This window comes from Pleurodeles waltl, chromosome 2_2, assembly GCF_031143425.1.
Source record: "Pleurodeles waltl isolate 20211129_DDA chromosome 2_2, aPleWal1.hap1.20221129, whole genome shotgun sequence".
Classification (NCBI taxonomy): Eukaryota; Metazoa; Chordata; class Amphibia; order Caudata; family Salamandridae; genus Pleurodeles; species Pleurodeles waltl.
In genome coordinates, this window is record NC_090439.1 from 1,077,128,158 (window position 1) to 1,077,151,667 (window position 23,510).

The window sequence follows — 23,510 nt, forward strand, 5'->3', positions numbered from 1 at the left end:
TGGCCCTTGATTGTCATCCAGAAGATAGTCATTAGTTGGCCTGTCACATGTGGAGGACTTGCAGCATTTTTTACATGATTAATGGCTGAACAATGATGCTTAGATCATTTAAGTTGGTACACATCTTTTAGAGCATTGATGTGCTGTTAGATAGGACATGTGTATGCTGCATTGGCATGTTCTTCCTCAGGGAGAATCTGTGATCTGTATGGCGATATGGCCTGTTTCAGCTACATCAGATGTATTGTCTGATTCTCATCAGTAGCTATGTCACACAATGAAGTACCTAATGTTTGGCTTTATCTTTTTTAACAGCAGCTAATATGGATGCCAGCCAGATCCGTGAATTTCAGCGGCGGGCGATGCTTTACTGCCACATTCTGGATGTGGAGTCTGGGTTCCACCACATGGCACGGCGTTATCGCCATGAAAGAGCCTCAGGGGTGTGGAGGGCATTTGCCCAAGGGGGCCCTTCTGTGTCCACAACAGCCACCACCACCAGCACCACCACTACGACCCAGGTGGCACCAAGGATGACAGCCACCACTGCAGCACCAGCGACTTCATCAGCTCCAGGACCACTGACAGCAGCACCTGCACCTCCCCCTCCAAGCATGGCACCACCAACTGGACAACACTCAGCAACTGGCACTCAGACCACCTCTGCTGCAGTCATTGACACTGTTGATTTTCGTGCTATGCAACGTGACATGCAACAGATGTTGCGCAGACTGGACAGGCTGCAGCAGGAGGTGTCACAAATAAATAAGAGGGTGCGTGCCATTAAGAAGACCCTGCGGAGGGCGAACTTGTGAATCTGATAACCTCACCCATGATTCCCTCCCCTCCCTCCTCTTTCCTGGTTATTTTAATTAGTGGGTTTAGGGGGCTTAGTGTTAGGTTAGAATAGGCTGTTAGTTTAGTTAATAGTACTGGGTTGGGGGGTATGATATTTTTGACATGTTTTTTTATGTGTGTGGGTGGTGATGTTGGGTTTTTGTGTATTAAATAAAAAAACAAAACAAAAAAAATATTTGTAAAAGATACAAATAAATAAATATTTGTTTAGTATAAGATAGTATGTGTTTAGCTTAGTATATTTTATCCTCCATGTGTCCCATCATATAAGGGGGGTGAGGGCTTGATGTTTAGGGTGTTTAGTTAAATGTGATAAGTAAATTTAGCTTAGGGTAGTTAGGGCCAGTTGTGGGTAATGTGTAGTTAGGATAGGTTAGGTTAGTTAAGGTGTTTCCCCTAGTTTTAGTATTCTTTTTTACTGTTAAATAAATATGTAGGTACTCCTTTACAGTATGTGTCATATGCTTGGGGATCAGAGCCTTGGCATGGGTGAACAGTGTCAATTTAGTATTTGCATTTGTGTTCCATCCTGCATCCAAATCCCAATTGAGCTGTCACATTGGCAGCTACACCAAAGCTACTTCTCTATACATCTGCCATCGATTTCCCCCACCACTCAAGGTTACTATGGATCCCACTGTGTTGTTAAGTTTGGATATTTGTTTTCAATCTGACATACTTTGTGACCAGATTTGGTATTGAGGACAAGGTATTGTGAGGATTGAGGTATTGTGAATCCTGATAAAGCGAGTGGTAGTATAATCTCATGTAGTATAGTATACATTACTCACACCTATCATTTGTTACATTGTACAGCCAGGTTACTTATTTGTATGTACACTCATACACATCTATTCCTGCTGTATGGTGTGTGTGAGGAAAAATTTGAGTCAAATGTCACATACGTATAGATTGTCTGGAAGAAAAATTAGAAGACAATATTTTTCTGCTTAGACATCCCTTGAAGAAGATTTATTCTGCCAACACAGCATTATACTGCATAGTTTCTATTTACCTCAGAATTAACCCTCAGGAAGGGCAGATGATGGTACAATCCAGACCACAGTGTATAGTTATCAGCCCACATTCTTTCAGGCCAGTTGTATTCTAAGGGCATTGACATGAGGCAAACATCACTGATCTCCCTCACGTTTGATGTGTCACATTACACAGAGACAAAGTGGTTGTGTAAGTGCTATTTATTTTAAAGTGCCGTAGTGCTATTTTACATAGTCCAGGATTGTGAGTCCATTAGTGTGACACCTTCCATTGTGATCCTACACAAGTGCAAAAGGACTTGTCATTGGACATGCTGGGGTGAAGTGTCATACAGCGCAGAGGGACATGAATTGCCAATGAGGTAGTGAGAGACAATCACAGGGCATAGTGACAAGGTAAACAGTGGGCTGGAGAACAGTGCTTGTGAGCAGCCGTTGCAAGACTGACTAGCATGTTACAAAGCACAGGACCTTGGTTATAAGTGGCCATGTGGCAGGGACTCTTGCTACTGGGTACTCTTACGGGTGAAGGTGCTCTGTTCCACGTCTTCATCTTCTGATGTGTATGTTGTCTCCTCTGCTCTTGGTGGTGGTGGGTTTGAAGGGGCAAGACACACTTCAGTGTTTGAAGATGTGGAGTCAGACATCCCGGTAGCTGCCAACTGTGGGGCTATTAAGGGCAGTACTGTAGCAAGGAGGAGCTGCTGGTTATTAAGGATAGCAGCTATATTACTGTGGTAGGCAGCCAGGTCATCCCTGAGGGTCAATATTGCATTTGTGCACGCGTTGACAGGTTTGTTGTTGGAGGTGTTGTGTCAACTCCCTTTCTGCTGTGCTGATTTCCTTCACACTTTGTTGAAGTTCTTGCAAGATTGATGTTCGCCCTTGCATGGCTGCTGCCTGTTCTGCAGTTGACATAATGTACGAACGCACCCCCTCTAGGCTGGCTGCCATATCTTGCATCCCCACCCGCACTTCCTTGGCCAGCTCCCGCTGCACTCCAACTACAGTCCTCTCAAAGCTGGTGCCAGTGTCGTCAAAGTCCTCAGCTGGGTTGGAGCTGGCAGGTCGTACTATTGGTGTGGTGGGTGGGTCCATCCTCTGTGATGGCTGCTGTATCTGTGCTCCATCTTGGAGGGTCTGCTGGCTGATGTTTGTCAGCTCGTCATCCATGTCATCAGGGAATTCCAGGACAGGCATATCCCCAGGAGAGCCATTGTCCTCTGCAATGAGATATTGTACAATTAGTGTGTCTGTGTTGTGGCATTTGTAATGTGACGTGCCTGACTTCCTATTAGTTCCACATTGTGATATTGGTTCCTGTTCATTGCTCCTGTCATTAATATTAGCATTCTCCCAGGTTCATGCCCCACCTGCATGTCACATGTAGTGTGGGCAGTTTGGGGCAATATCAGCGTCATATCCTCTAGGTGTAGGTTCTGCCCAAATTGTATGTTGCCACCTTCTTGTCCTTCTCAGTCCTCCGTCTACTTCCATTCTCATGTTGTGGCCTTGCACTGGCTATGGGTGTTCTGATGGCACTTGCACCACACTTAACAATGTGGAACTGCCCCAGTCTCAGATATTTCACATCCAGCTATATGTTGCTGAGACCTAGCATATACTATGTAGGCCAGGGCATGGGTGATTCATTGGAAACAGATTTATGTTATTTTTACCAAACGGTGACTATCAGTGCTAGAGTGTCCCCTTAGCAGTGTGAAAAAAGAGTTCCTTTAGACAAAGGTAAAATACATATCTATTTACTTATGGGCACATCTTCTATTACACATAGTGTAAATCAACACTTGTTTGCTATTTACCATTTCTGACTGTAAATTACACACAGGTGTGGAATTACTTATCCCCACCTCCTCAGGTCAGGGGATCAAGCCTCCTACAACAAATTTTATGTGTGCGCCGTTAAGGTTAGTAGAATTAGAGATAAGCAATTTCAAAGTTTTAAAGAAAGTATAGCACCTAAATGCACAAAACACCACTAGCAATTATCTAATCTTGTGAAACCAGCTGTAAGTCATAAATCACAAGTTCAGGTAAATCGTGATGGAGCTGTGCTAGATACAGGAGCCAGATTAGTGCTGCTTAAAAAGTTGCCTTCAAGAATCCACTGTTAAGAGCCCATTTCATGGTGGAGGAGGCCACGAAGAGCAGGGAGAATGTTGCAGATGATTGTCAGTGTAGTGTGAAGAGCAGGCCAGGTATTGTGGACTGTCTTTGCTGTAGAGGGAAGATTCTGTCAGGTGGCGCAGACAGTTGTTACTGGAGCTTTGTGTGGGTGTTAACCGTGGGCTGTCGACTGAGTAGTCGAATTGCAGATCTTGCATTGACTGTCGTCAACGGCATTCATTGTAGTGCGAAGAGTCGAGTTTCTTAAAATGCATTTTTATTTATTGGGGTTCATTTAGAAATAACAACAAGTAGCAAAACAACACAAATTACAAAGTTCGCCAATGTCCAATCGAACACTCAATGTTATCCATTGCCCAAAACGCACTTGGAGCAGGCTATTTTAACAGAGATGATGATTTGACAGATTTGTACATAACTGTATAAGCCATTAACAACAGCCACAATCCTTGCCAGAGAGAGCCACAAAAAGTCACTAAATTAACCTGTAATAAACCCTCTAGATGTTTGACACAAAAGCAGTCAGGCTTAAATTGTGTACATTTTTTATGCAGTACTTGAACAGTAATGACGTGAAAACACAACACAAGGAAAATCCCACACCTATTTAGAAAAACACAGTAGACTGTATTAAATTATTTGACACAAAAAAGACAAAAATTAAATCAGTAGACCTGAAGATATAAAATTTCAAAATGTTAAAGTAAGTATAGCACCTAAGTGCCCAAAGCACCACCAGTGTTTATCTGCTTGTGTGAGACCGGGTAAAAGTTAAAAATAAACTTCAGGCCAGCCATGATGGACGGTGGGACAGTTGCTGTTACCCAGTTAGTCCCACTGAAAAAGTTACTTTCTGAACTGCAGCACAAAGAGTCCAGTTGTTGGTGGTGGAGGAGGTGGTGAGAAGCAGGGAGAGTGTCACTGGTGGTCATTGCTGTAGCGCTAAGAGTAGGCCAGGTGTCACGGACAGTCATCGCTTTGCATGAAGATCCTGTTGGGTGTCGCATATGGTCTTGCTGGAGCTTCACATTAACTATCCCTGTGGGTTGTCAATACTGTAGCGCGAAGTGCAGATTTCATGTTGCCGGTCGTCATTGTTGGTCGCTGTAGCATGAAGTGGTGGGTTCACTAGAGATTTGCATTGGTGGTTGGCACATGTGGCAAGATCTTGGTGTGAATGAGTCTGATTGGTATTGCAAACAGCCAACTAAAGGATTTCTCCTTTTTTTCAAGGAGGAGCTCAACTGATACTGGACCAAGGGCCCAGGACCCTGAAGGTACCTCTTAGGGATCAGAAACTCACTCCAGCAGAAGCCAGGAGGGCTTAGGGAGGTCTAGCTATAGATCTGGTTTGGTCCAATAAAGAAGGCCAGCTGGGTAGTTGCAGGGACACTTCTGAAGCTTGTTGTACCCCTGTAACTCAGAACAGAAGACCATCTACCAAGCGCATCTAGTCAATCATGCAGCCTGGGATGAATGGTGCTGGTACAGTCCTCCTTCTCAGACAGCATGGCAGGCCTCAAGCAGCAGAGCAATCCTCAGGAGAACAAGGTAGGCTCAAGGAGAAGGGCAGTCCTCTGGTAGCAACAGGGCAGTCCTCTGAAAAACAACGCAGGCCTCAAGTGGCAGGGCAGTCCTCTGGGGAACAAGACAGTCTACTGTAGTCCAGAGGTCCAGGAGTGTACTGAAAAGGCAGTTCAGTAGATCCAAAATGTATACCTAGGACGAGTTTTTGAAGTGGGGTTGTTATCCTGGCTGCCAACAAATCTGGTTCTGGGAAGCCCCTTCCTTCCTCTAGCAAGTGTCCAAGTAGTCTGAGGTGAAAGATGATTTATATTAGGTCCCTTTGTGAGTGTGCTGATGGCAGTCCTTTGAAATATCAGTGGGGCGGGGAACAGCTCCTCCCCACCCATCTTGGCAGGATGGCCCATTCTCCCAACAACTAGTCCCTCATTGTCTTACTGTCTGGGAAGATTACACAAAGGCCAACTGCCAAGCTATTAACAGTCATGTGACCCAGGACACAGACAGCAGACACCAAATGGTGTTATACCACTAATTCCGATGGGGGCTGAAGTTTCTGTTAGTGGCGACTTTTGAAGGTGACACGCATTATCGTGAACATTAATTTACTCTGCTAAATTAAATTTGATGCAGCTATTTTTATAGAAGTTAAGTGATTGCTGTTTTGCACATAAATACTAATTGAATTCTGTTGCTGCTAATTTAAGAGAAAGGATGTGACTGTTATTTTGCACATAAAATGTTTTATTTACTGGGTTTACTTGAATTTTAACCTGAATATTTTTAATCCTGCACTATCTTTTTAGCAGTAGCCCTGCCCTTCAAGCACTTTTTGCTGGGCAAGGAGGACGCAGGGGAAGAGTAGATGCACAGTAGGGGTGGTGATGCTTAAAACAGGAGACAGGCAATGCCATCTTGTATCAGCGTGTTCCTGTGGTCCAAAAGAAATGGCTGGAGGAGTCTTTCCTCCTATATAACAATGGCGGCAGTACAGACGCACACTTAAATAGGTATCTGAAGGTGAACTGAGGTGAGTTTGGTGGGTGTTATAGCGTGAATTCTGTAGGAGGCTGAAATGTTTGTTACTGGGTAATTTTGAAGTTGACACAGTAATGTTCAACATGAATTTATTCTGCTCAATGAAATCCAACACTGCTAATTTGATAGAAGTGAAGTATTTGCTGTTTTTGCGCATAAATGCTAAATAAATTCCGTTGCTGCTCATTAAAGAAAAAAGATTTGGCTGCTATTTTTTACACAAAATGTTTTTTACTGGGCTTACTTAACTTTAACATTTTGAATGCCACACTACATTTTTAGTGCTTACCCCACTTTTCAAGCACTTTTTGCTGGGCTATGAGGACTAGTAGATGCACAGTGTCGGAGGTGAGGCTTGAAGCAGAACACAGAGCGACCACATCTTGTATTGGGCGGCTTCTAGTGGTCTGAAAGAAGTCGTAGGAGGAATCTTCCCTCCAATGTAACAATGGCCACAGAACAGATGCGCAGTGGATGCGCAGCTGACATGCTGAAGGCATGCCTAAGGCAAACCTGCTTATGCCCGTCCACGTCCCAACCACAGCCAGGGCCAGCCACTACACTGGTTTTACAGCTGAGGGTCTGGTAAGGGAGGTCCACACTGATTTGGATTTACAAGGCATGAGGGGGTTTAGAGGGTGGTTGTTGCTTTCTGCCAGATTACGATGGTCCTTCTCGCTGTGGGAAGTGTAAATACAGTTTCCACCACCTGAACCACAAGGCAAAGAGGAGAGTAGAACCCAGAAGGATCCAACTGGAACTCAAGACTGCCCTGATCAATATGCGATCCCTGCATAGCATAAACAGGCTCTGGACATCTATGATTTGCTAGAGGAAGATATTTTGGATGCACTCTTCATGACAGAAACATGGATGAAGGAAGACTCATGTCCAGATTTGCACTTCGCTGTACTTGATGATTTTGTGGGGGTCCATCTAGACAGGCTGGGAAACAGAGGGAGGGAGTTGCCATTGTTTATAAAAGTTTTATAAATGTAATACATTCAACATAGACAATCTGTCAGAGGCAGAGGTTTTGAGCTTTGTTATCTTGATCGATGATCAATCAATCAATTAAGCAATTAATAAATCGCGCTACTCACTTGTCAGGGTCTCAAGGCGCTGGGGGTGGGCAGGAGCTATTGGTCAAGTATCCATGTCTTGAGGCATTTCCTGAAAGTCAGGAGGTCCTGGGTCTGGCTTAGTTGGAGCGGTAGGGAGTTCCAGGTTTTGGCAGCGAGGTGAGAGAAGGATCTTCCTCCGGCGGTGTTGCGGCAAATGCGGGGGACGGAAGCGAGGGCGAGGCTGGCGGAGCGGAGCTGGCGGCGGGGAGTGTGGAAGGTGAGTCTGTCATTGAGGTAGACCGGACCTGTGTTGTGGAGAGCTTTGTGTGCGTGGGTGAGGAGTTTGAAGGTAATCCTCTTTGATACGGGTAGCCAGTGTAGTTCTTTGAGGTGGGCAGAGATGTAGTCGTGACGTGGGACGTTGAGGATGAGTCGGGCGGAGGCGTTTTGGATACGTTGCATTTTCTTTTGAAGTTTGGCTGTGGTTCCTGCATAGAGTGCGTTGCCGTAGTCCAGTCGGCTGCTGACCAGGGCGTGGGTGACTGTCTTTCTGGTTTCAACGAGGATCCACTTAAAAATCTTGCAGAGTATGCAAAGGGTGTTGTAGCAGGAAGAAGAGACTGCATTGATCGGCTGAGACATGCTGAGTGTTGAATCCAAGATGATTCCAAGGTTTCGTACTTGAGCTGTGGGTGTGGGTGCGGCTCCTAGGGAGGTAGGCCACCAAGAGTCGTTCAGGCAGAGGGGTTGCTACCGAAGATGAGGATCTCTGTTTTGTCTGTGTTTAGCTTGAGGCGGCTTGATTCCATCCAGTTGGCGATGAAGTCCATTGTGGAGGTTGTTTCTTGCGGTTGTGGGGTCTTTCGTGAGGGAGATGATCAGCTGGGTGTCGTCTGCGTAGGATACTATGCTGATGTGGTGGGATCGTGCGATGTTGGCGAGAGGAGCAATATAAACGTTGAAGAGTGTTGGACTGAGGGACGATCCCTGGGGGGACACCACAGATGGTCTTGGAGGATTCGGACAGGTAAGGCGGAAGTCGGACTCTCTGGGTTCTGTCGGAGAGGAATGAAGAGATCCAGTGAGGGCCTTGTTGCGGATCCCTGCGTTGTGGAGGCGTTTTTGAAGGGTGTAGTAACAAACAGTGTCGAAGGCTGTGGAGAGGTCCAGGAGGATGAGCGCTGCGGTTTCGCCTTCGTCGAGCATGAGCCTGATGTCATCTGTAGCAGCAATGAGTGCGGTCTCAGTGCTGTGGTTCTTGCGAAATCCGGATTGGGAGGTATCAAGTGCCTTGCAGTCTTCCAGGAAGCGGGATAGTTGGATGTTCATGATTTTCTCAATGACCTTCGCTGGGAAGGGGAGGAGGGAGATGGGCCGGTAGATCTTGGGGTCATCTGGGTCCACCTTGGATATCTTCAATAGAGCGTTGACCTCGGAATGTTTCCAGCTCTCCGGGAAGGTGGCTATCTCGAAGGAGCTGTTAATGATGGCACGGAGGTGGGGGTCGATGATGTCGCTGGCCTTTTTGAAGATCTGGTGTGGGCAGGGGCCCGAGGGGGAGCCGGAGTGGATGGAGGCCATGGTGTTGATGGTGTCTTCATTGTTGACGTGGGTACAGGCACATAGAAGTTTTGTGTTGCTCGGTGCATTGGGTTTGTGGTTGTCTATGGTAGGCTGGTGGGTCTGGGGTTTGAAGCTGTTGTGGATGTCTTCGAGCTTTAAGAGGAAATAGGGGGCAAGGGAGTTGCAGAGCTCCTGTGAAGGCGTGGGTTCGTCGGAGCAGGGCCTGGGGTTGGAGAGTTCTTTGATGATGCCGAAGAGCTCTCTGTTGTTGTGGGCGTTGGTGTCTATGCGGCTTTTGTAGTAGGTTCTTTTGGAGGTGCGGATCAGCTGGTGATGTTTGCGGATGGCCGTCTTGATCAACACTCCTTCACAAGGGTGCTGATGTATCAGCCACCAGGTTATTCAGCAAACTTTGTAACCTCATGCAACCAGGCTTTAACTCCAAAATGCATTATCTATGCCAATTTTACAAGCTTCTGAAATTTCAAAATTCCTTTAGACAAGGCTGAGGACCCTTGGACAGCTCGGCTAGTGGATATTTTGGCCTCTTTTAGCTTAAGTAAAACCAACACTGGCTTGACATATAGAGTGTGCCATGCAATTTATGGCATCTTTTCTAACTTAATGATAAAAGGGGACACTCCCTGCCCTGTGCCATGTTCTGACCATTTTTTGCTTCCATTTTCTTGAATGCTCTGTAGGAAGGGAGAGTGATCCCTCCTCTGAATGAGATCAGGTGCTGTAGTAAGGTTTTGGCTGATGACCTTAGGAAATTGTTGATGAATTCTAAACCTTATTCCAGACTCAGTCGTCGAGGGGATGCAATTATTAGGCCTTAGCTTAGGAGGGTGGCGGATGCCATAGCCCCTTTAAAGCAACGAGTAAAACTAAAACTAGCCGCTCAGCCCAATGGTACACACATGAGTTGGAGCAGGAAAGAGCTGCATGTGAAAAATTGGAAAGAGCCTGGCGGCGTTAATAATTGGGAGCTGACAAAGTTTGTTACAAACTAGCCTTAAAAACTATCATAAGAACATTAAGAACGCTTGTTGTGCTTTTTATTCTCTTTGTATCAATGTGGTGGATAAAGAATTGAGGGAGATATTTATAATTTTTGCCATCTTCACTGACCCTAAAACCTTGTTGCCCCCTCAGGAGCCTAGCCAATCTCTTTGCTCTCAACTTAGTGATTTCTTAGAGGACAAAATGCTCAAAATCCAGGACAATCTATAATGGGTGAATAGGTCAGTTTTGAGGATGCATAAGCAAGATTTTGCAGGTCCTACAGCAGACACCAAGTTGTTCTTTCTTGCTCCGCCTTTGCAGGAGGTGATGGCTGCATTTGCAAATTGTAAATCAGGGTCTCCTTATCATTCTATGCCACCTCATATCTTGAAGTCCATCTCAGACATCACTGCACTGCTATATCAGGAGTTATGTGCCTTATCTTTCCACTCTGGCAATCTGCCGGGTGATTGGAAGAGAGCTAATGTGATCCCTCGACTCTGAAAGGCTAATGTAGACCCTGAGGTAATGGCAAACTTTAGACCAGTCTCTTTGCTTCCAGCAGCTTCTAAGATCTTGGAAAGGATGGTGAATCAACAACTAACAACTTTCTTGTCTGAGAACAAACTGCTACGTCCTTCCAAATCAGTGTTCAAACCTCGACACAGCACAGACACAGCATTACTAGAAGTTTCAGAATCTATTAAGTTCAGTTTGGACTCTGGCCTTAATGTTGCCCTAGAGCTAGTGGACCTGTCTGTCGCATTCAATACAGTAGATTGTCACCAACGTGGGGATGACGACTGTATTACTTGTATCCCTGAGGCCAATTGCTCCCTTCTCTTATTACAGAGCCGATCCTTAGAGGTACAAAAAACTGGAATTCAGGTATCCAGTGCGTGATGGAAATCATGTTGAATGCATAGCTCACTGTGAGGCAGAAGGAGGAGACTTATGCTCGGGCTGAAATTGACGAACAGGAGTTGTGCAAGGGAGAACATGGAATGAAGCAGATGAAGAGTGGAGAGGACGACAGTAAGGCTGATATTGAGGGTCCATACCTACCAAAGAGAGAAAAGGAGATGTAAGGAGTACCCGACCCGGCTTCCCTTCATCAGCAAAGCAAAAGATCCTGCCACGTTCCTTGAGTGCAGGGACAATGGAAATTAGATTCAGCCATCGAACAACACATGATGTCAGCCCAAGTCAATAGAGAACTATTTCAGGAACCTTTGAACACCCAAACTAAGTAGTTTCGTAAGCTGACCCAAGAACAAGTGCAAGTGGTGTCGGGTTTGGCTACAGCTAGAGGTCCTCTAGTTGTGGGTCCTATGATAAACCTACAAAATCTGTTACCAGGGAAAGACCTGGATTCTTTCCTGCGGAACTTTGAGAGGACTACAAGAGCAAGTTCTTGGCCCCTGAAGTGTTGGCTGTGTTATCTGGCCCCATTACTAACCGGAGAAGGCCAAGCTGCCTAGCAGACTGTGAATCCCCATCGTGAATCTACCTACGAGGAGATCAAGAGAGCAATATTGGATAGAACAAGACTAAATGATGAGGCTTACCATCTGAGGTTCTGACAAGAGTAGGGTAAACCAGGATATACCCCCAAAACTCTCTATTTTAAGTTGAAGACAGATGTTGAAAAATGGTTGAAACCACAGGAACGTAGTAAAGAGGAAATTATGGACAAGGTGTGTCATCATAATCAAAAGTGGTTATGCCAACACTTGGGCTTACCATTGAACAAGCAGTAAAAATGGCTACCACCTTTTCCTGAGTTCAACCTAATTTTCTTTCAACAAAAAATGATCAGAGTCTCAAACCTCAGGCTAAACTAGGGAATCATTATAATGAAAGAAAACCCATGAAATGTGTTACCAAAGCTACAAAACCCTGGCCCGGGAAGACTGATCCACATACCCCAGTGGGACCCCAATGTTTTGAGTGTGGTGAATGGGGCCATATCGTCTGGTTTCGTAAAAACAAGAAAACCCCAGAAGAACATAGGGAGAACAACTATGTTCTGAATCCCATTTATTTTACCCAAGAAACGGGTCCCTGTTTTTTCAAGTGTATACTTTAATCAGAAATGGACAATGGCATTGTTGGACTCTGGTTGCAAAAAGCCAGTATTACAAGGAGATCTGGTGTTACCATCCGAGATAATAGTAAGGAGATCTGTCAACATTAGGGGGCTCATTCTGAGCCCGGCGGGCGGCGGGAGCCGCCTGCCTGGAGGGAGCCGCCAAATGGCCGCTCCACGGTCGAAAGACCGCGGAGGCCATTCTGGCTTTCCCGCTGGGCTGGCGGGCGACCGCCAGAGGGCCGCCCGCCAGCCCAGCGGGAAACCCCTCCCCACGAGGAAGCCGGCTCCGAATGGAGCCGGCGGAGTGGGTATGTGCGACGGGTGCAGTGGCACCCGTCGCGTATTTCAGTGTCTGCAAAGCAGACACTGAAATACAAAGTGGGGCCCTCTTACGGGGGCCCCTGCAGTGCCCATGCCATTGGCATGGGCACTGCAGGGGCCCCCAGGGGCCCCACGACACCCCTCACCGCCATCCTGTTCCTGGCGGTCGGAGCCGCCAGGAACAGGATGGCGGTGAGGGGGTCGGAATCCCCCATGGCGGCACAGCAAGCTGCGCCGCCATGGGGGATTCCCAGGGCAGCGGAAAACCGGCGGGAGACCGCCGGTTTTCCTTTTCTGTCCGCGGCCAAACCGCCGCGGTCAGAATGCCCTGCGGGGCACCGCCAGCCTGTTAGCGGTGCTCCCGCATCCCCAGCCCCGGCAGTCCTTGACCGCCGGGGTCGGAATGACCCCCTAGATGTGAACAAGGAATGTGAACCTTGCCAAAAAATACTGACCACCTCAAGCTCCCCTTCAAGCTTTACCTATAATAGGCTCTCCATTCAAGATTTGTTAAATAGGTCTCATAAATCCTCCTAAACCTTCCAAAGGTCACCAATATGCTCTTGTATTGGTTGACTACACAACCAGATATCCGGAGGTATTTCCTATAAGTAGTCATGATACGAAAACAATTGCACAGCACATTATAGAGGTTTTTCCTCGGGTAGGCTTCCCAAAAGAGATACTTAACGATTTTGTCAAAATGAATGGCACAAATATGTAAAGAACTAAACATCCAACATATTAAAACTTCAGTCTACCACCCACAAACCAATGGGTTAATGGAATGGTACAGAAATCACTAAAGATCATTTTAAAACAAAATGCTACATGGGGAACGGAGGAACTGGGATCAGATGCTTCACTTAGCTCTTTTTGTGTTGTGGAGCCAAGTACAAAGCAATACGGGTTGCTCCTCGTTCGAGCTATTATATGGATGGAAACCTCGTACCCTTTTGGAAATGACACAGGAGGCCTGGGAGAAGGATACAGACCAAGGGGCAGGTACACCCCTAGACTATACATGCCAGTTAAAAACCTGCATAAGGAAACTCCTGGAGTTACCATATGAAAATTTAGGGAAAAACCAACAAAAACAAAAACAAATCTATGATAAGGGGAAGAAATTAAGAGTATATCAACCCAGGGACTGGTTTCTTGTACTATTGCCCACATAAGCACATATATGCCACCTGGCCTGAAGATCGAACTGACTCCACCATAAAACAATTGGTTATAAAAAAAAAATGTAGAGTTGGTCCTACATTCATTCCCAAGCCTCTTTTCAGATAAGCTTGGTGAAACGACCCCGACCGAACATGCTATACCCACCCCAGAAAGAAAGGTAGTGAAATTAAAACCATACTAAATCCCTACTGCCAGAAAAAAAAGCAATCAGGGCTGATGTGGAACAAATGATAAAGATGAGAGTTATGGAGCCCTCCGAGAGCAACTGGTGCTCACCTATAATCCTTGTACTTATAATCCATGTACCAAAACCTGATAGGAGCATACGGTTCTGTATTGACCTTTGTGCTGTCAAAAGTATTTCAAAATGTTATGCTTATTCCCCTCCCATTGACAAACTGATTTAGAAATTAAGAAACACCAAATATATAACTACTGTACACCTTACAAGAGGCTATCGGCAGGTCCCACTAAAAGAGGAAAAGTAATCATCAGCTTACCTAGACGATTTTATTATATACAGCCCACATGGGAGGACCATCTCACACATCTAACAAATGTTTTGGCTGAGTTGTCAATGGCCAACCTACAAATAAATGCCCGGAAATCAAGAATAGGGTACAATAAAGGTCAAATATTTGCAGCACATCCTAGCGAATGGAGACATAGAACCCCACTCTGAAAAAATAAAAGCCATTACTGAAGATCCATTTCCTATGACTAAGAAAGAAGTCAGAGCGCTTTTTAGGATTAGTGGGATTTTATAGAAGATTCATACCATGATATTTCATTATGGTTGCTCCTTTGACCAGTCTTCTGAGTAAAGGGATTTCCAACAAGAATTTTTAACACCCCTCAATGGAGTCCTTTAAAGCCTTTCAAACCTTCAAAAATGCAATCACATCCAGTCCGATATCGATCTCCCCTGACTTTGGCAAGACTTTCATCCTTCAAACCAACACTTCTGATGTTGGCATTGGAGCTGTGCTATCCCAAAGCAATGGGGAAGGACTTGAGATGCCTATCTTGTATATCAGTTGTAAGCTATTCCCTCCTGAGACTCTATACCCCACAATAGAGAAAGATTGCTATGGTATAAAATGGGCTGTGGAGAAGCTTCATTAATATCTTGAGAGCAAACCTTTTCTGTTGTATACTGATCAAACCCTTTTGACCTGGTTGACTCATGACAAAGGACAGATTCCTAGGATTCTTAATTGGTACCTTCCTTACCACCCTTCCAGTTTGAGGCCTGCCTCTCTAATGCTGACTTTTTGTCACCTTTTCCCCTTTCCCCCAATCAGTAAAATACTGGGAGGGGGATGTTTCATCAACCTGGGGTTGATACCTGTATTCCTTGTATACCTGGAGCCGATTGCACCCTTCTCTCATTGCAGGGCTGATCCTTCGAGGGAGCTTTGGTTGATGCACCTGTGTGCCTTTGAGTGGTAGTAAAGGACTTTGGCAGTATTTCCAGCAACCCCAGAAAAAATCCTGCTGCTCTCTAATGATGATGGGCTGCACCCCGAAACACATGTCTAGAGATATACTGCCGTAGCTGCACCCACTAAGGGGAAAAACTACAGATGAAGTAAGCACAGATTTGCACTGCATTTACCATACTGCATTGGGGCAAACTGCCTGCTGGAGTGTGAGGCAGTGTGCTCCCTTTGTTTCTACAATTATTTTATCACTGCTTAGCAGTGCTAAAATGCTCAAAGTCCTAATGCCAACAAGAATAAAATCCAGAAAAAAGGAGGGGTGCAGGAAAAATGTTTGGGGGTAGACAACTCCAAATATGACAGGTCTGATGTGTCACCCCAGATGAAAGTAGAGAATACTATCTACCCTCATGGGGGTTCTCATCACTAAGGCTGATGAAGCTGAATTGATCGCCGACACAGGAGTGGTAAGTCACAGGCTAGTGTTCCACTTTGAAGTCCATTCCTTGTGGGGTGTTGGACCACTTCACCAGTTTGGGATACTCACTTCTCATGTGCATGAACCATCTGAGGGGTCTGTGGTCTTCTGAACCTGGAAGTGAGTCCCAAACGGGTAGGGTGCTAACATCTTCAGTGCCCATGCCACAACAAATGCATTTGTCTCAATAACACTCCACCTCTGTTCCCTAGGAAATAACCTCACACTCTACCTCTGTTCCCTGGGAAGTAACCTCTTACTTATCAAGCCAATGATTTGTCTAGTCCCTCTTCAATTAGTTGTAAGAGTACAACCCTATGCCATGCTTTGAAGTATCTGGACTACAACCTCCTTGAAGAAATATGGGCCCTGGAGTACTGGTGCAGTACACATGTTCTCTTTCAGGGTATTAAAGGCTTTCTGGCAGATCTCTGTCCAGATCACCTTGTTGGGATGCTTCTTTAAAGTCAGCTCAGTCAAGGGGGTAACAATGGTGTCATAGTCATTAACAAGTCTGCTTTAATATAAAGTGAGGCCCAGGAAGGCCCTCACCTCAATCTTAGTTTTTAGTGGAGGGGTTCTCAAGCCAGAATAGTCTCACTCCTGGCTTGGAGGGGCTGCACCTTGCCCCTACTCACTAGGTGTCCCACATACACCAGCGATCTCTACCCTAGCTAGCCTTTGCTGGCCTTGATAGTCAGGCTTCGCTGCTGCAGGGTCTGAAGCACCTCCTGGAGATAGAACTGATAATATTCCCAACAGGAAATGTAAATTGCAGTGCTGTCCTGGTAGGCAGCACTGAACCAACCGATTTCAAGGGCATTACTTTAAATTAGAAGTTGCCCTCTGGGTTGAAGAATGCAGACCTCTCAGTTAGGGCAATCTGTCAGTACCTTAATGATATATAAAAGGTGTTGAGGAATGTGGCAGCCCCCAACTTGCTTATGAGCTCATCCGATAAGGTAATGGGGTGAGCATCAGTTTATATATCTGAGTTGAACCCCCTATAGTCCACATAGAATCTGAGTTCTAGGACGATGCATGCTGGGGCTGCTTTGAGTATGAGCATCACTTGGCTGGACCAAGGGCTTTTGCAGTGCCCAATCACCCCTGCCTCCAGCATCTTGGGTTCTTCATCCTGGTTCCCACCTTTTGGGACAGTCTGTACATTTTGTTCTTTACCTGCCCGACATCCCTAGTGTCAATATCATGGGTATACAGATGTGTGAGCTTAGGAGTCAGTGAGACTAAAGAGGCAAACTGCCCCATCAAGTGTCAACAGTTTCTCAGCTGTTCTGGGGTCAGGGTAGGGGAGTGGTTGACATCTTCTACTGACTCACCCTGCTCCTTTTAAGATAGGTCGGGGAGAGGTTCATTCTCCTCTGAGTCCTGAGAACTAAAATGTATTTAACTACAAACTGGGGGAGGTCTTCTTGGGAGCTTGCTCCCACCCCTCCTTCACAAGTCTGAGCGGTCCCTAATAGGGTACACATTCATGAGTTCAAAGGGACTGAACCCAACTCCTTTCTGTGGCACCGCCATGTAGGCAAAAAGATGGCATAGTAGGAGGACATCCTACATCTACCTCAAGGGATCTGACTGGCCCATTATCGAGCCTTTGGGCATTTTGTTTAACCTCTAAACAAGCTCTTTGGTCTGGGGTTGATAGGATGTGGAAAACTTCTTAGTTACTTCCCACTCTTCCCACGTTGACTTCAAGTAGGTTGACATGAAGTTTGAATCTCTATCAGACACTACTGTTTTGGACAGCCCCTCCTGGGCAAAATTCCACATCTGGGCCCTGACGACTGCAGATGCAGTCACGGTGCTCAGAAGTATGGCCTTTGGGTATCAAGTGGCATGGTCCACAAGACCAGAGTGAACCTAGGGCAGTCTTGGGGCCCAGGGGTCCAACAATGCTGATGCTAACCCTTTGAAAGGGGGTGCCAATGACAAGTAAGGGAACAAGGCAGACTCTAGCTTTCCTCCTGAATTTTCAGTGCTTTGTCAGAGAGAACATGACCTGCAGATGGCATTTTGGTCACTTTCATCCGGGGCCAACAAAAGTGGGTGACACACCTGACAAAGTTCTTGTCCTGCCCTAGATGTTCTAACAGGGGAATGTCATGAGCCAGAACCAACAGTGGAGGACTATGTAGCACTGGGGTGCCACCAAAACATTGATTGCCCAAGGCTCAGGAACCTTAGGCTTACTATATAGAAGGCAATTTTCCCAGTAGATCAGGTGATCTCCACAGGTGTCACCAGCTGCCTGGGCCTCAGTCTGTTACTTGAGGCCCTCAAGAGGAGTACACTCCTTCTGAGCCTTGTAGTATTCTTCTCTGGTGGGCCCTCCCTCAGCCTGCCAACCAGTCTGCTCAGATATGTCCACCAGGGCAGCAATGTATTTCCTTGGAGGTTCCTGGATGTAGCCCTCAGACTCAGCCTCCTCCTTGACCGTGGGAGTTTCAGTTGCAGGATTCCCATGACCTCTGCCGTTTCTCCTTTTGGCAGCTTATTGGGTCATTTTTCCAGGCTCCAGTCCTCTTTGACTTCCTTCTTGGACTGCCATAGACCCTGTATCCAGGCATACCCACTAAGGAAACCCTAGTATCTTCATGTGAGACTAGAGTTCCACCTCCTTCCAAGTCATTTCCAAGCAGACACTCTACAGGCATGGCAGGACTCACTGCTACTCTTCAAGGAACAAGCACCCCACTCAAAGGGAACCCGAGCCACAAGAGAGTGATTTTACATTCTGGTGGATTGTCTGCTACCACAACTTGGTGAATGTTTTTTGGGATTACCTGCTCTGAGGATACCAGATGATACCTGACTGTAGTCAGGCTGGCTCCTGCATCCCTCAGAGCCTCCACCTACTGCCCATTGACAGTGACCCAGTGCCTTTCCTTGGAAGTGTTAGAAGACGTGGGCTTTTGGCATAATCTCCTTGTTACCCAGAGACACTTTGGTAACCTCTGGTCCACACAACATGCTAACTGAGGCAACCTCCTCTCCAAGCGCTACACTAGCTAACTCAGGTACCTCCCTACCGGTGGGGAGCTGCATCCGCTTGGGGCATTGGCCATCTCCAATCATGTGCCCATACTTGTAGCACTCATAACATTGGGCCTTGAACTTACCTGATTTATTTTCAGGAGACCCACTCTTCTTGTGATCAGGTTGGGATTGGGAACCCTTCTCCTGAGATATCCTGGCATGTGGCTTTCCCATATTTACTGTTGTACAAAAGAAAACCAGCACAAGAGAGCAGCAAATGAGGCCGATCTCTAAGTTATTAGAACATTGGAATCCTAAGAGATCATTTGAAGACAATTGCACTCCTCAGGGTCAATATTGACTAGCACAGGCTTTCTGCTAAAACAGTTCAGTGTCTGTGTTTGTGTTTCTACTTTTATAAAGTGAGAACATTTTATCCTCAGTAGGTGGAATGGTCTAATAGTACTATAGTCCTCCTGCCGAGGGCTATAGCAGCTGTTAAAGGCCCTTTCACTTGTTACAGAAACTCGTTGACAGCTGGGGCTGATAAATCTGGTTAAAGGCCTTTAAGAAGACAAAGAATAACCCTCAGCACCGCCCTACAATGCTATGTCAAATCCACCATTATTGAGTTGGAAATACATTTCCAAAATGTGAAGTTACCTGTATTCTCAATTTATGCTTACTGTGAATTGGCATGTCCTCAAACTAGCAAAGAGGCATTTCAACTCGATTGGGAGTACCAGCCACAATAGACTTACAGACATTTGCAAGACCCCAGGTGAATCTGTTATGTGGGGTTCTAGACACTTAACTTTCTGCTTTGTTAGCACTCACTCATATAATACAAATCCTGCATAACTTCACAGTAGAATAATTCTAAACAGTGTACTGGGTCCCAGGCCCCCAAACACCTAATAGTAAGAAAAATACAGCTGATCAGTGTGCTAGCAAATGCACTTGATATGCTTCTTTAATTTACATAATCTATTGAATATCATGCCCAGATAGGAACAATTTAATTGATGAGCTATTCCAAGTCATACCCAGTGCCTACTCCTTTTCAGACCTCATAGGTGTAATACAAGCTGCAGCATGGCCTCATGTGACCTAGGAATTACTTCATTTTGACATATTCCCATAGGGAATAAAGTAATTCTGGCAAGACCAGGCTGAAATTCCTTTATAAAGAAATGTTAAAATGACCAAATATATTTTTCAAGAAAATAGTATGCTGAAAAGGTATAGGTCTTTATGGGAAATAGAGTGGAAAGAAGAGGGGTCAGCATCAGAGATACACAAGGAAGCAGGGGTGAAAGAAACTGAGGAGGGAAAGCGGAGAGAAGAGTGTGGTCTATATGGGGGCATGTCCCCCTAACAATGGGGGCTAAAGACCCAAGCCCAAAAATAAGAAAGAGAAAAAGAAAACATTAAGACAAAAATGTTTATTCAAGAATAGATTCCTCTAGGTTGGGTTACAAAACCTGGTGAATTATATTGTAAAAAAAAATGCCAGTAATGGGTTCAACAAATTATATTAATCAGAACCATGCTCTTGTTTTTTCTATTAAACACATACAATCATGCCCTGGCTCTACAATCAAAATAGAATCTTAGCAGGCTATCTATATTTGATCCTGTAATCTGAAACACAGTTAGAATATGCCCATTGGCTACTACTTTTGACTCCTCATAGGTGCAGGCTAATCTGTGCCTTCATGAAATATGCACATATACACATATTGTTTGAAAATGGGTCTCCAGTTGGCAGAGATTTACACTCTGTCCAAGTAGGGACCACAATCCTAGTTAGAGCAAGTAAGATACACACTAAAGGTTTACCTGTGCTCACCCTCTGGTAGCTGGCAGAGATCAGTCAGGCTGAACTAAAGAGGCAATGTATAAAGCATCTGTGCACACACACAGTGAAAACATCACAAAAGGACTCCACACCATTGTAGAGAAATAGCCAATACTTTAACTTATCTCAGTCAAACAAGACCAAAACAACAAAAATCCAACATACACAAGTCAAGTTATGAATTTTTAAAAGTTAGATCAAAATGTGGTGCTCAGGAGACAGTAGCTCCAACCAGAACTTTCTGGTTGCATTTGACCGAGGCAAATCCAAAAGTGCAGCCCAACCGTGATGGAACATGGGCCATTTACAGGACTCACACAGACCCGCTGACTGTACCTTTGATGCTTCAATGCTTGGCGATGATGTGTTGATCCAGAGGAGGGGATATGTTGTGCTTGCAGGTGATGTGTTGTTTCCTGATCAGGCAACGTTGTTGATGCGTCAATGTCCAGAAGCGATGAGTACTGGTTACGATGCAAAGGGGTGCTGCATGGCCCAAGCCGGGGCTGAGCTGAAAGTCGGGGTCATTGCATTGCGCAGTTGGTGAGTGGAGTCCCTGGCTTTAGTGCAGGCAGCTGCAAAGCAGTGTTTCTACAGCAGGATGCATCAGTTCCAAGTGATACACTGTGTTATTGAGTCAGTTCCTGTGTTGCAGCACCACACTCACCTCCAAGTACCCGGGGGTGGCAGAAAGCCTACTAGATGCCAGGGAATTAAAACAAAATAAAAATAGTGGGGTGGTGGCTACCAACCAGTATGGGTATGGTTATGCCCTCACCCCAACAGAAGGTGGTAACAGTCGTTCAGCTCTCCCCCCGCACACTAAAACATCTTATCCCATGGCAAGCAAGAGGACATTTGATTATTTTGGGTTTTGGTTTTACATTTGGGCCATGAGACCTTGTCTAACTCTCAAAATCGTCCCACTTGGAATGGTGAGGGCTGCACTTTTTGGACTTTGGGACGCCGCCATGTAGAAAGATTTATGAGACCTAGCCATATATGAAAACGAAACATCTGGGTGAGTCCAGGGTGGTGGGCTTCACATTCACCCCGCACCATTTTCTTACCCATAATGCCCTTCAAACCTCCAACTTTGCTTGAAGTCACACATTCTTCCCACATTTTTGTGATGGAACCTTCCGGAATCTGCAAGAATCCACAAAATTCCTACCACCCAGCATTGTCACATCTATAACAATAAAAATTCTGCCCCACTTGTCAGCCTAAAAACATTTTTTTCCAAACTGCCCTTTTGGACCCGCTTTGGTTCCCCCTCATTTTTGACATGTTTTTCCCTGTCGAAGGCACTTAGCCCACCTACATAAGTGAGGTATAATTTTTACCTGAAGACTGAGAAGAACATTGGGTGGTAGGAAATTTGTGCCAGCGCAGTGATCCCACACAAATGTGGGAAACATTTGATTTTTTTGCTAAAGTTGAAGTTTGCAGAGGATTATGGGTAAGAAAACCCCGGGGGATCCACGGAAGTCACACCTCCTTGGATTCCTTTGGATGTCTTGTTTTCAGAAATATTTGGGTTTGGTAAGTTTCCCTAATGGCTGCTGAGCCCAGGACCAAAACCGCACGTGATAATTTTGATGTGTCCACATAGTGTTTTGGGGTATTTCCTGTTGCGGGCACTAGGCATACCCACACAAGTGCGCTACCATTTTTATTGGGAGACCTGGGGGAACGCTGGGTAGATGGAAGTTTGGGGCTCACCTCAGATTCCAGAACTTTGCAGCACCGAAATGTGAGAAAAAAGTGTTTTTTTGCTAAATTTCGAGGTTTGCAAAGGATTCTGGGTAACAGAACCTGGTGAAAGCACCACAACTTACCACATCCTGAATTCCCATAGGTGTCTAGTTTTCAAAAATGTATAAGTTTGCTAGTTTCCTTAGGTGTCAGCTGAGCTAAAGGCCAAAATCCACAGCTAGGCACTTTCCAAAAAACACATCAGATTTCAATGTAAAATGTGATGTGTCCATGTTGCGTTTCCTGTCACAGGCATTAGGCCTACCCATGCAAGTGAGGTACCATTTTTATCAGGAGACTTGGAGGACCACAGAATAGCAGAACAAGTGTTATTGCCCCTCGTCTTTCTCTACATTTTGTCCTCCCAAATGTAAGACAATGTGTAAAAAAGACGTCTATTTGAGAAATGTAATTTACATGCTAGTATGGGCACTCTGGAATTCAGAGATGTGCAAATAACCACTGCTTCTCAACACATTATCTTGTGCTAATTTTAGAAACACAAAGGTTTCCTTGATACCTATTTTTCACTCTTTATAATTCACCAAATGAATTACTGTATACCCAGTATACAATGAAAACTCATTGCAAGGTACAGCTCCTTTATTGGCTCTGGGTACCTAGAGTTCTTGATGAACCTACAAGCCCTATATATATCCCCCCAACCAGAAGAGTCCAGCAGACGTAACAGTATATTGCTTTTAAAAATCTGACATTGCAAGAAAAAGTTACAGAGTAAAACGTGGAGAACAATTGCAGTTTTTTTACCTCAATTTCAATATGTTTTTTTCAGCTGTTATTTTCTGTAGGAAAACCTTGTAGAATCTGCACAAATGACCCCTTGCTGAATTCAGAATTTTGCCTACTTTTCAGAAATGTTTAGCTGTCCGGGATCCAGCATTGGTTTCACACCCATGTCTGTCACTAACTGGAAGGAGGCTAAACGCACACAAAAATGTAAAAAGGGGGTATGTCCCAGTAAAATGCCAAAGTTGTGTTGAAAAATGTGGTTTTCTGATTCAAATTGGCCTGTTTCTGAAAGCTGGGAAGATGGTGATTTTAACACCACAAGCTCTTTGTTGATGTCATTTTCAGGGAAAAAACACAAGCCTTCTTCTGCAGCCCACTTTCAATTTTTTCTTTAAACAACATTTTCAGCTGTATTTTGGCTA